We start from the raw sequence: 11,778 nt of genomic DNA, 5'->3' as shown, positions 1-11,778 counted from the left end.
TGTTCACCTATTCAACGATGTATGCCAAAAAAAATATAAGATTCTACTTTTGTTGTAATCTTATATCAAAGTATATAATTTCTTACTTCCTGGAAAACGGTAGGTCACGTGCAATGACGACAACAGGTACCTTAGATTTTAGGCCAATAATCTCACAACATCCACCCGTCAATCAAGGCTATCCTTCTATCGAATCTGTCTGAAGTTTTTAAAACCTGTCCACTTGTCAATGTTCCAATCAAATTCCTCTAAACATATGTCCCACCCTCATAGCTTGTTTGCGTCGGAAATATGTCAAACTACGGAAGTTAGATGATCTCAAACATCCATGGTTTCAGTGCGACTTTAAGAGAAGCTAACCAGCTAGCCTTGCTAATGTAGTGAGGAGAAGCTAACTATGTAAAGGGAAGATAATATAGATAAGAGCTACCGTGGCTAGCTGCTCCCAGCTGTCCAGAATCACCAGTCACTCCCAATTACTGCCCTGACAGTGTGACACTCCACAGCAATCAGCAAATGACATTAGAGAAGGGCCCTCATCTCCCACTAACTAGGCAGAGGAAGTGAAGGCCTGGAGAGAGGAGTGAGATCCATTAACCCAGTGAGATCCATTAATTCAGTCTGAATACGTTACACATAGCCTACCCTCTCTCACCCACCAAGTAGGCTAATGATCAAATGGTAAATGGACTGCACTTATACAGTATAGCACTTTTCCACCTTAGCGGCACTCAAAGCGCTTTACAATGGCCTCTCATTCACCCATTCACACACACATTCACACACCAATGGTGGTAGCTGCCATGCAAGGTGCTAACCTGTTCATTGGGAGCAATTTGGGGTTAGGTGTCTTGCTCAAGGACACTTCAACATGTGGACAGTCGGAGCTGGGATTCGAACCACTGACCCTTCGATCACTGAACGACCCGCTCTACCAACTGAGCTACAGCCGCCCAATGACCTGCTCTTTGGTTTGTGGATAGTGGAAAGCATGTAGCCTATTCTGCTCCTAAGATAGCTAGTGGATGGACATGTCCTCAGCTGCATTTTCAGACCAGTGATTTCTAAGCGATAAAAGAAAAGAAGCATGATCTGTAGGACAGTGACCTGAATTACTGCTCTCCATAAATCCTGTACAGCAAAGTATAAGCACCTCACGCGCACGCACACACACACACGCACGCACACACGCACGCACACACACGCACGCACACACACACCAACCAGTAGGGGAAAGCCAAAGCCTAGTCATTGACATCTGGACCACTGCTGGGATTATAAAGCTGATGTAACACCTGCAGCTCAGGCTGCAAGCCTGCTGGACCTGGACCCAGCTGCGTGCGTCAGGAACGTCTGAAGCTGTTTAAGGAGTAGTCTGGTATGCCCATAGATATTCACTGTGTACTTAGCTGTGACATGAGCAATGAGCACTAATACCTCAAGTGCACAATTTGTCAAAATGTTGATATCCGTTGTATATGATCATAAATAACCTTATAACTGGGCTTATGTCGATGGTAATTACCAATCTAGTCCTTTAAGTCTCTCTTGGACTCAAGTCCTCTCTCCTGGCTCTCATATATTCAAGTTGATTTCACAACGTTTCTGCTGAATGGTGGAGGCCTAAAGCTACCACTGTTAGAACATAAGCATATCAATTTCAGTCTGACTTTAAACAGACCCTGGGAATCGACTTCATGGAGAACAGGGGAGTAGAGAATAAAATTCTAATGATGGGTGTAAATAAACGGAGAAATATCCAGTCTCTGAAGGCCTGTAACTAACCAGGCCTGAGACAGGGATATAGAACAGCAAGTCCTAGGATGTAGGCCTACAGAGAGAACAATGGTAGATTGTGTGTGTGTGTGGGGAGGGGGGGGGCGCAAGAAGCATATACTATAAACTGGGACAGGAAGCCAATAGGTTAAATCACACATACAGGCAGTGTGTGTGTGTGTGTGTGTAATGGAGTAAAGACACTTTTTAGATAGCAAGGTATATTAATTTAACCTTTATTTAAGCAGGGGGCCCCATTGAGATAAAGATCTCATTTTGAACCCTGTGTCCAAAGACAGGTAACCTACAAAACAGAATGTGCAAAGTTGATACTGTCAATGTTCTCTCCCTCATGTGTGAGAAAGAGGGCCGCGCGAAGAGAGAAAGAGAAGATAAAAGAATGAAAGAGAGAATAAAGAGTGAGAGAGGAAAAAAGCTGTGAGAAAGACCGAGGCCATAAAACCGCTCGGCGGTTCCGAGGTGAAAGACGCCATGTATGAACTACAAACACAACCCCTCTTTCCATGATGATTCAATCTCTCGCAGACACAAACACCGCAGAGAGACTCCAGATCAGACTCCAGATCAGCTCCAGATATCCCCGTGGTAACATCACACACAGTGAAACCCCAGGCTAAGACGTTAGCGCTGCCACAGAACATTAAATCACTCCGGAGCAAACAAAGACTCCAGAGGCCAGGGCAGTGCCTCCGCACCTGCTGAATATTAGCATAAGACCACAACCAACAGATCTCTCTCTCTCTCTCTCTCTCTCTCTCTCTCTCTCTCTCTCTCTCCCTCCCTCCCAGCCGGCCCTGTGCCAATCAGAATTAGAAATGTTTCACTGAGAAGGTTTACACATATGAAGAATTTGCTTTGGTCTGTTGTATACCAATAAACATAATACAAGAAACTAGCTGACGGCTCACTGCGGTTTCTCAGAAATGCGTCTCCGCATTCCCATGAAGAAGAAAGTCCTGTTCTATTGTGTTTCTACCAAATCAATGTCGCTGGCCTGTCAGCTGTGTGTGTGTGCACGCGTGTGTGTGAGAGAGAAAGAGAGAATAAGAGAGGGCTCAATGTTGACAGCAGAGAGAATATTGTGTCAACAACATTGTGTAATTAACTCTCACTGTCGCTCTCTCCCTCTCCTCTTAGAGTGGATTTATAACTTTGATCTCAACTTCCATGTCCTTGATCCCTTGGACTCTCCTCACCTCTTTCTCTAAGCCCATTGGAGGAAACCATCTAAGAGGCGGGTCCTTCTGCGCTCTCCTCTAATGGGGTTAAAGCTGGACTCTGAGGGGGGAGGGTGCATAGGAGAGGACATACCTGTCTGAGACCAGTATCTGTCTTCATCTCTTCCTCATGCTAGCCAGCCTCTCCCATCCTGAGGTGTGTGTGTGTGTGTGTGTGTGTTTGGGGTGGGGCAAACTTCATACCAGGGAATGTGTTGGCTGTGTGTGTGTGTGTGTGGAGAGGCACTAAGATAGATTAGCAGGACATAACTGAGAGGAGAATGCCACATTTCTCTGCTCAATGCTGCTACGGCTGCTTATACACAACACGCGCCTGACTTGCGTGTGTGTGTGTGTGCGCGCGAGAGAGAGAGAGGGTGATCCTAGGACAATGAGGGCAGACTCCTTGTCCCTCCTTGACATGGAAATTACTAGGTTCTGACTGGCGTTTTGATTAAGTATGTTCTCTCTCTCCCTCTCCTGGGACAGACCAAGGGACTAGAGGACAATAAGCTACGGGTGGCTCGGGACATGGGCATTAGTCATTACAAAGAAAAATATTGAACAATCATGTTTTCGTCAAAATGTGTCCTATATTTAGTCTAGTCTAGGCCAAGAACCCGAAGCAGCTGTCCCACTGGACAAAACCCACTAACATCTGGCTTTTGTCTGTAGTTGGAAAGGTTACAATTGGCATTCCCTCCTGGGAAAATTACTCTGTAGTAGTCATGGGTATTTATCAACTCCAGCTCCGATCGGCAGTGACGTAAACATGACACCCGGGCAGACAACTCTAATATTTGCCCCTTTTCCGACACAATGCTATGACGCATGTTGAGGTTCTGGATGTTGGACCAATCAATGTTAGCTGGCGCTAGCTTGTTAGCATCAGGTTGCGTTCACTAGAGTTAGCTAACATACAGTATGATAGTATTAGTAGTATGATTGTACAATATTGTTAGCCAATGCCAGCTAGCATTTAAGTTCAAGTTAAATGGCATAACTAGCACAAATAAGAAACATGACACCCGGACAAGGTGGGCAGACAAGCTTTAACGTGACACAGCAGGGAAAAAAAATAGAAAGTCATAGCCTACTCATTTACTGGTAATGGGAAAGGAGTCAATTGCCTATTTTTAGCGGGTTTTCCCACATAAAAAAAAAACAAACCCAAACACATACGCGCTAATTTTGGTGGGAAAAGTAGGCTCATAGAAATACCATGGCTCGACAGATTTACTGTGATATTATCTAGGTCAACCCCCCCCACGCCCTCTCTCTCTCTCCCTTACTTCCTGGTCATGATGACATGCCAGTGATATCATTGCAGTCATTGCCTGCTTGGAACCTGCAGCTCGTGATCAAACTGTACGATATCTGGCAGCCAGCTCGCCACACGCAAGTCCGGCCTGTTTACAGGGGCTGAACGGAAGCCATTTAGTTCCAATCAGAGGCCATATTGGCCAAGTATGAAATTGATGACTGGGGTCATTTAAAATAGATTTAGCTTGAACAATGATCAACATTGGGCTGCTACTCCGTGATACACTACCTCAGGCTGACCCAGCACAAAACTGACACGTCAACACGCCCTGACAACGGAGATACACAGTCGGCACTGTTCTGCTCTGGAGTGCTTGGTGAAGGCCTGAGCTGGGCTAAGCTAGGCAACATGCAAATGGCAGTAATGACCTCTGCGGGTCAAATAGCCAAGATATAATAACCTACTTGAATGCACTTTAAAGAGCTGTGATGAGTTTGATTTCGCCTCCATCAGGTTGAACCTTCGAGGCTGTCCTATTAGTGCAGTATTTGGCAGTGTATTGTATTAGAACCAGACCCCCCCCCCCCCCCTCCCTCTCCCTCCAGGTTCAGGCCAACTAAGAGATCAGGCTCAGGAACAGTTATCCCAACACTGCGCACAGGGACTAGCCAGCCCCAGGATTACAGCCCTGTTCCTCAGCAACAGTTAGCAACAAAGGGATTATTGGGGAGGGGGATTACGGCGTGATTAGGTCCTGAGAGGGTGGCGTTAGGTGTCACAGTTGAGATCATGAGGATCCCCTGACATACGTGGTTAGTGTTAGTGTAACCCTAACCCCAGTCTCGTGAGTCTACCCTAACCCAAAACCCCCGGGGGAGAACCAGGGCTCCTCATCAGGATCAGAGAGGAGTCACAAGTTTTGTTTATTGCATTTATTTGTCAGGGACCACTATGGAAAAACATTAATCACACAAGAGAAGAGATGCATTATACCAGATTTACCTGCCAGATAATTTTCCTCTTCAGTCCCTGGGGTTAAGACAAACACTAATTAATCCAAATACAGGTTCAAGTCGAGCCTACGGAGACGACAAAGCCTCTTAGAGCTGGGCTAAGGGGGCTGTGTATGTGTGTGTGTGTGTGCAGCTGGGTGGTGGGAGGTGTCTAAATTCTACAACCCTCAGTAGTTGATTAGGCTAGTTGTAACTTGTTAACAGAAACGACTGAAGTCCACTATTTATGCTGTTGGGCTGAATGATTCGTTTCCTCACCTCGTGAGCAGCCTCTAGCATCGACGACGAGTCATTCTGAAAGTTGCTCTTTCTTTTAATTTCTGTTTTTTTGGGTCCAGTTTATCTTTAAATCAACTAGAGGCCCAAAGTTGCTGAGGCCCAACGTGAATATCTTTCACAGGAATCACCAGCTTGTGAAAGTGCCTTCTGTAGCAAAAGTCACAGAGCACTACACAGTCTCTCATATGACCAGATGCACCGTGACCTTTGAACTTCAATTGCAGTTCAGTTTCTCGGCCTGTGTTTGGGTGAGTAGGCCAATATAGCCTACAGCTCCAGGTTTACACAGCAATACTAGTTCTAGTCTACACCCCGAATTATATAATAGAACTATTTGAGGTGAGGCCAAAGACACATTTTCAGCCTTGGCTGAAAAATGAACTTATTAACAATCTATTCCATCACTACCACATATGAAAGATGCTATTCCTCTGGCCTCCGCAGGGAAAAAAACACACACCGACACTGGAGATGCAATGTTGAAACACCAGCACTGCAGCACTCTAGCATCTTAGCTATGCAGCTAGCTCACAGCCACAACAACCCTGGTACTACAAGACACAGTTGCATTGTCCGAGAAGCAATTATCTTCCAATCACAGAGGGGGGTGGTAGTGAGAGAATCTGGCAACTGGAGGAGTTGCAGCTATAGGCTAGGCCTGTAGAGACTAGGAATCTAAAATGAAGGAAGGGACATTACGTCTCTGTGAAGCGCGAGCAACCTGTTAAAATGACAAGTCATGAGGAGACGGTGATCCCATTCACTGCAATGTTCAAGTTTTCACACGTGGCACCAATCTGCATGCATGCACTAGACGGTGACGCAACGTCCCCTCCTTTCTTTTAGATTCCTTGTATAGAGAGAGGAAGTGAGGATTACATAATCTGTGACCCTCGCTCAAGATTGTGATAACGCGCCAGCCTTAAATCACAGGTCTGGAGGAAAGTACAGAGGGATTTAGGGAAGGCGTGGTAACTTTGAGGACTAGGCTGACGACAGATCTGGCAGCTGATAGGTCAATGGGAGAGATCAAAAAGCGCATTGTGTTGCCTCTGGGTATGAAATGCGCTATACAAATAAAGCTTTGATTGATTGATTGATCTACAGTAGTAGGCGTTTCCCATGGGAATTTTAACTCTGGAATTTATCTTAATTACTAAAAGGCACAAAATGCTTCCCCCCCTACATGCTCAACCACGATTTGCGCAATAGCTAAATCGTGAGTCGTATGTGGAAATCATGAGGACAAACATCTCTGTCTGCACTCCTAGGAGGGCCTTTGTGCATCAGAGACTGCAATTATGTTATTTGAAGTAAACGTGTGGTATTACTCATTATGGAGGAGCACAACAGCTCATGACAGAATTTTAAAGACAGAATTAGTCATTTTGTAGGCTGGAACTAGTCTCCCCATAAATTCCCATAATCAGGCCTTCCCATGAATTCTCAAAATTCCAGAATATTTCTATGAATTCCAATGACAGATCTATGGCTGCTTTGATCTCTGCTCTCTCAATCTGTCCATCTTTTTCCTCCGCCTACTCCATATCTCTCTCTCCCTCCATCAGTCAGATATCTGAGTGACAGCCTCCCCTCCCCCCAGGACCCCCTCTTTTCATGTGTCCTTGTGATCTTGCTGAACACTGAGCACACTGCTTCTTCACTGGAAGCTGACTGACTGACTAGCTGACTGACTAGCTGGCTGGCTGGCTGGTTGGTTGGTTGACTGACTAGCTGGCTGAGTAGCTGGCTGACTGGCTAGCTGGCTGGCTGACTGACTGACTAGCTGGCTGACTAGCTGGCTGACTGACTGACTAGCTGACTGGCTGACTAGCTAACTAGCTGGCTGACTGACTAGCTGACTGGCTGACTAGCTGACTAGCTGACTGGCTGAGTAGCTGGCTGACTGAGTGACTAGCTGGCTGACTGACTAGCTGACTGGCTGAGTAGCTGGCTGACTGAGTGACTAGCTGGCTGACTGACTAGCTGACTGGCTGAGTAGCTGGCTGACTGAGTAACTAGCTGGCTGACTGACTAGCTGACTGACTAGCTGGCTGGCTGACTAGCTGGCTGGCTGACTAGCTGACTGGCTGACTAGCTGGCTGGCCAAGAAGTTGACTGGCTGATTAGCTGGCTGGCTGAATAACTAACTAACTGACTGACTAGCTGGCTGAACAGCTGACTGGCAAGCTATCTTACTGGTTAGCTAGCTATACTACTCGTGGCCAGTGTCAGAAATACACAGGGCCAGAGGACAAAAATCCCTTCAAGATCCAGAGATTTGCAACCCCACCCCCAAGAAAGGATTTTTTTTTCCTTATTCTTTTTTTAGACTGTCTGAGGGACTAACCTAACCTTACCCTATATTCACCAGTAGGAGTGCTGATCCAGAATCTGGATGCTCCCTGTCCACACAACTTCCTTCAAACGGCCGCCTGCTTCCAGATCCAGCACGCTCGCTCTGAGACGGGCTGAAACAGGGCCATGCCTTCTTTGTGGCTAGCCTACTTTTCAAACTCCTGGGCCGATCGAGAGCTTTCTCCTTCTGCAGCCGAGAGCTGGGTGACTCACATCCGCTGGGGGAGCCGATGGGAGTCTAACCACACCGTGTTAACGCAGAGGCCTCGTTCAAAGCTTCTCTCTGCGATCCCCTTGTGACTTTCTCCTTGGCTTTCTCAACCCGATAGCTCTGGTGTGGATTGCAAGCTAAACAACTATGGCTCCCTTGCCCTTTGATGTTTTGGATTGGTTGGTATTAATCCAGCAATGGTGGAGTGATGCGGTCCAATGTCAACAGTGAGACCCATGCTGGGACTGGAGCTCGGGCAAAAATGCTGGGACTGGGGGCTGGAGGCTAAGACAGAGGCTGGGGCTGGGGTCTTGGGCTGAGGCTGAACTAGAGCAAACAGAAATGCACTCGCGAGCCAAAGCCTTGAGGAAGTGAATGCAGCGCACCAGAAAGGAACTGCTGGCAGAGATGGTGCAACGCAGAGAGACATGAAGAAACTGAACGAGAAGGCGAGAGAGAGACAGAGAAGAGGTCCAGACGTCAGGACAGGGAAAGTATTTAAACTGAAAGACAAAAAAAGAGGAAGAGCGAGAAAGAGAGGAAATGAGAGAGATGGAGGAGTCAAGAAGTTTTTTTCTCTTAAGCTTATTTAATCTCAGCCAAACAAATGGGGGATATTTAGAAATAGCCTGTGTGTGATGGGGGGGGGGGGGGTGTAACAGAGGCAGGAAGCTGGTGAATGGAGGTGCCAGCTGAAAGGTCATGGTCTTTCCCTGCCTCCACTCAGTGGTGGTGGATGGAGGGGATTCAGGCTCAGATACATGCCCAGATCCGGTCTCTCTCCCTGGGCAACAGCCAGCCGGCAGCATCCTCTGGACAACCAGCCAGACTAGAGCTGCTTTGATGCAGTCAGAACAGGTGGTTCCTCTCCGTAAATGACTAATGTCTCAAAAAAACGACGACATCAAGGAAAGAGGATCTGAGCCCATAGAAAGTGGGGCCTGGACACGGATAAAATGTACAATGGGAATACATAGCCTAGGGCCCTGTAAAAAAATAAAAAATAAAATAAAGAATATAAACGTACGTTCCTTTCGCATCACAATAAGAAATTCCAGCTCCTCTCGCCTACCAAGCCTGTTGGTGGTTCACTGAGATATGGGCGGGGCGTGTCCAGAATGACCTCCATTCATTTGCTGGAGGATGCAGGAGGGGAGCAAGGCAGCAGGGACCCCCCCGGGGGAGGTGGTCTGCTGAGAGCACAATGAGGACAGAGCGCAACCAAGAGCACGGTGAGGAGAGAGGCTAATCTCTTGGCCCCCCCCTCCTCAGGAACACCACTCCCATCTGTGTGGAGAAAGAGAGGGGGAGAGAGAGAGAAGGGGGGGGGGCTCCTGTCCTCCGGAGACTGGGGCCTGTTCTCTGGGAGTTTGAGTGAAAACAGAGCCGGTGGACTGACGTGCCAAATCATGGAAGGCCGAGAGATTGTGACGAGGGAAAGAGGACAGCGCAGAGAGTGCTAGATAGACAGACAGAACTGGCTCTAGGAGAGCAGTCAGCATCCTCCCGTCTGGTTTCCATCAGGTAGGGTGGGGGGGGGGGGGGATGTTTCTCCATACCTCTGGAAATGGTAAATGGTAAATGGACTGTACTTTTCCACCTTAGTGGCACTCAAAGCGCTTTACAATGGCCTCTCATTCACCCATTCACACACATTCACACACCAATGGCGGTAGCTGCCATGCAAGGTGCTAACCTGCTCATTGGGAGCAATTTGGGGTTAGGTGTCTTGCTCAAGGACACTTCGACATGTGGACAGTCGGAGCTGGGATTCGAACCACTGACCCTTCGATCATTGAATGACCCGCTCTACCAACTGAGCTACAGCCGCCCTGGAGAAATGGTTATCGTGCAGAGCACATGGCAACATGGTCAGTCACACACTGGGATAGGCTTACACAGATCTAGCTGCTACTATGCCAACTTGTCTCAGCCATAGACCTACCTACCGTGGGCCTACAACTCAAGTCAAAGCAGTAGGCCTATACAGAACTTCTGATCGCTTGAGTACAACCTGGGTTTTGGGAGTCATTTAAAATAATGTACGCTCTGCAGACATGTTAATTGAACTGTCATGTGGACACACACACAGGAAGGAAGCAGGGAAGAGGAGACAGAAGTCATGCAGAAAGTTGTACTGTCACTCCAATCGTCTTGATCTCAACCAGTGAGAAAATATTAAAACTACTCAACCGGGAGTATGTCGAAGAAAGTCAAAAGGTTAGAGTAATCAAGGCTGAATTTGATTAAGCCTACTCACGGCGGCACTTGGGATCAGTGAGAAAGATCAATGAGCTTTCAATCCAGGAAGTTAGATGCCCGCTGAAAAGATCATTAAGCTAACGTTACTTTGACGAGTTCACACAAGGATGTATCCATCATATTCACTATCGCAGGATCAGGATGAAGTGAGTTGGATGCTTTCCTTCTGTAACATTAGTAGGCTAACATTACTGGCTAAAATTTCAGATTTAACGTTTGGTGATTTAGGATGACATACCCCCCTAGAAACCACTTCGAGAACTTGACAAGACGAATAGCCTACTTTCGTGCACAGCGGGAGTCCACGTGAAAAAAGTGAAAGAATGAGACTGACTCAGAATAATAAAAACATTATTATAGAACTTGAATCACAAAAGGCAGCGCTTGCCCAGGGTTGCTGGTTCTAATCAATGGATAACGTTACCTAGCCTCGACGATCAGGGATCAGATAGCCATCACACAAACGCGGAATCAAACGAGGGAAAGCTAATTTATTGATTTAATCAAACCCAACAAGAATAGATGAGCCACTACGAGCATAAACTGTCACAAAAAAAACATCGGTGTTCATTGCGAGTTGACAGTAAACTCGTAGCTACCGTTAACAAGTTGAAGCGGCGTGAGTTTAGCCAATCTATAACGTTACTGTAGAAAGTTAACTAAAAGTTAACTGTGAACTACATCGTTACTTTAATTGTACAATGTGGTCAAAATAAGCAGTTGCTAAACTATCCTCGGGCCCTTACCGTTTTGCTGCTGGTACGTTGGAGAACGCGCCTGGGTGAATGAGGAGGGAGCGGCAGCGAGGGAACGCTGCTCTTCCGGGAATCACGCACGCGCTCTTAACAATACGAGTGTACGCGGGCGCGCGCAGTCTAGACGAGGTGAACGTTAATACAATGCCATTAATGGATTAAGCATACGCTTTGAGTGCATGATCGCTGCTAATTAAAAAACACACTACCAAACGTTGGGTAATACTTTCAACAAATTGACACTGGTGAAGACAGTATACCCTGGATATTGCTATCAAATGGTCTTTTAGGACATCTAGTGGTTGTATAAGAATTGTTTAGTACTGAAGACAGCAAGACAATTAAAATACCTCCAAAAAGGTCTAAATAGACCAAATCTTTCTAGATCTTGTTCTCTAGTTTCTATCTAGCATAGCAAGACCCCAGCAGGTGATGCAGCCTACCCATAACAAAATAGTGATTAAACCCCCCAAAGGAGGCGGTTTGCCTTGTTGCAAATCCCAATTTAACTGCAGATTTCCAGTAACCAGACCTGCAAACTCTGGAGTAATGAAAAAGGTGACGACATACAAAACTAAAACCCTCTAGATTCACTGAAACTACCATGGTTAACATAAAAAAA

At 46.7% G+C, this 11,778-nt stretch overlaps 1 protein-coding gene across 2 annotated transcripts in view; it reads right to left on the bottom strand.

Moving 5' to 3' along the window:
• Positions 1–11,202, bottom strand: part of arhgdia (Rho GDP dissociation inhibitor (GDI) alpha) — an 18,247-nt gene extending 7,045 nt beyond the window's left edge. The window contains exon 1 of one of the 2 annotated variants that reach the window (XM_084449022.1): positions 11,148–11,202. The gene's annotated coding sequence lies outside the window, so the exon portion shown is untranslated. Of the gene's footprint in view, positions 1–10,399; positions 10,450–11,147 lie in introns of those variants that run through there. The other variant, XM_084449023.1, reaches the window with a different exon arrangement.
• Between the last annotated feature and the right edge of the window lie 576 nt (positions 11,203–11,778).

This window comes from Borostomias antarcticus, assembly GCF_949987555.1.
Source record: "Borostomias antarcticus genome assembly, chromosome: 14".
In the NCBI taxonomy this organism is placed as follows: domain Eukaryota; kingdom Metazoa; phylum Chordata; class Actinopteri; order Stomiiformes; family Stomiidae; genus Borostomias; species Borostomias antarcticus.
Note: the sequence above shows the minus strand (reverse complement) of the source record. Positions and strands in the feature narration are given on the sequence as shown.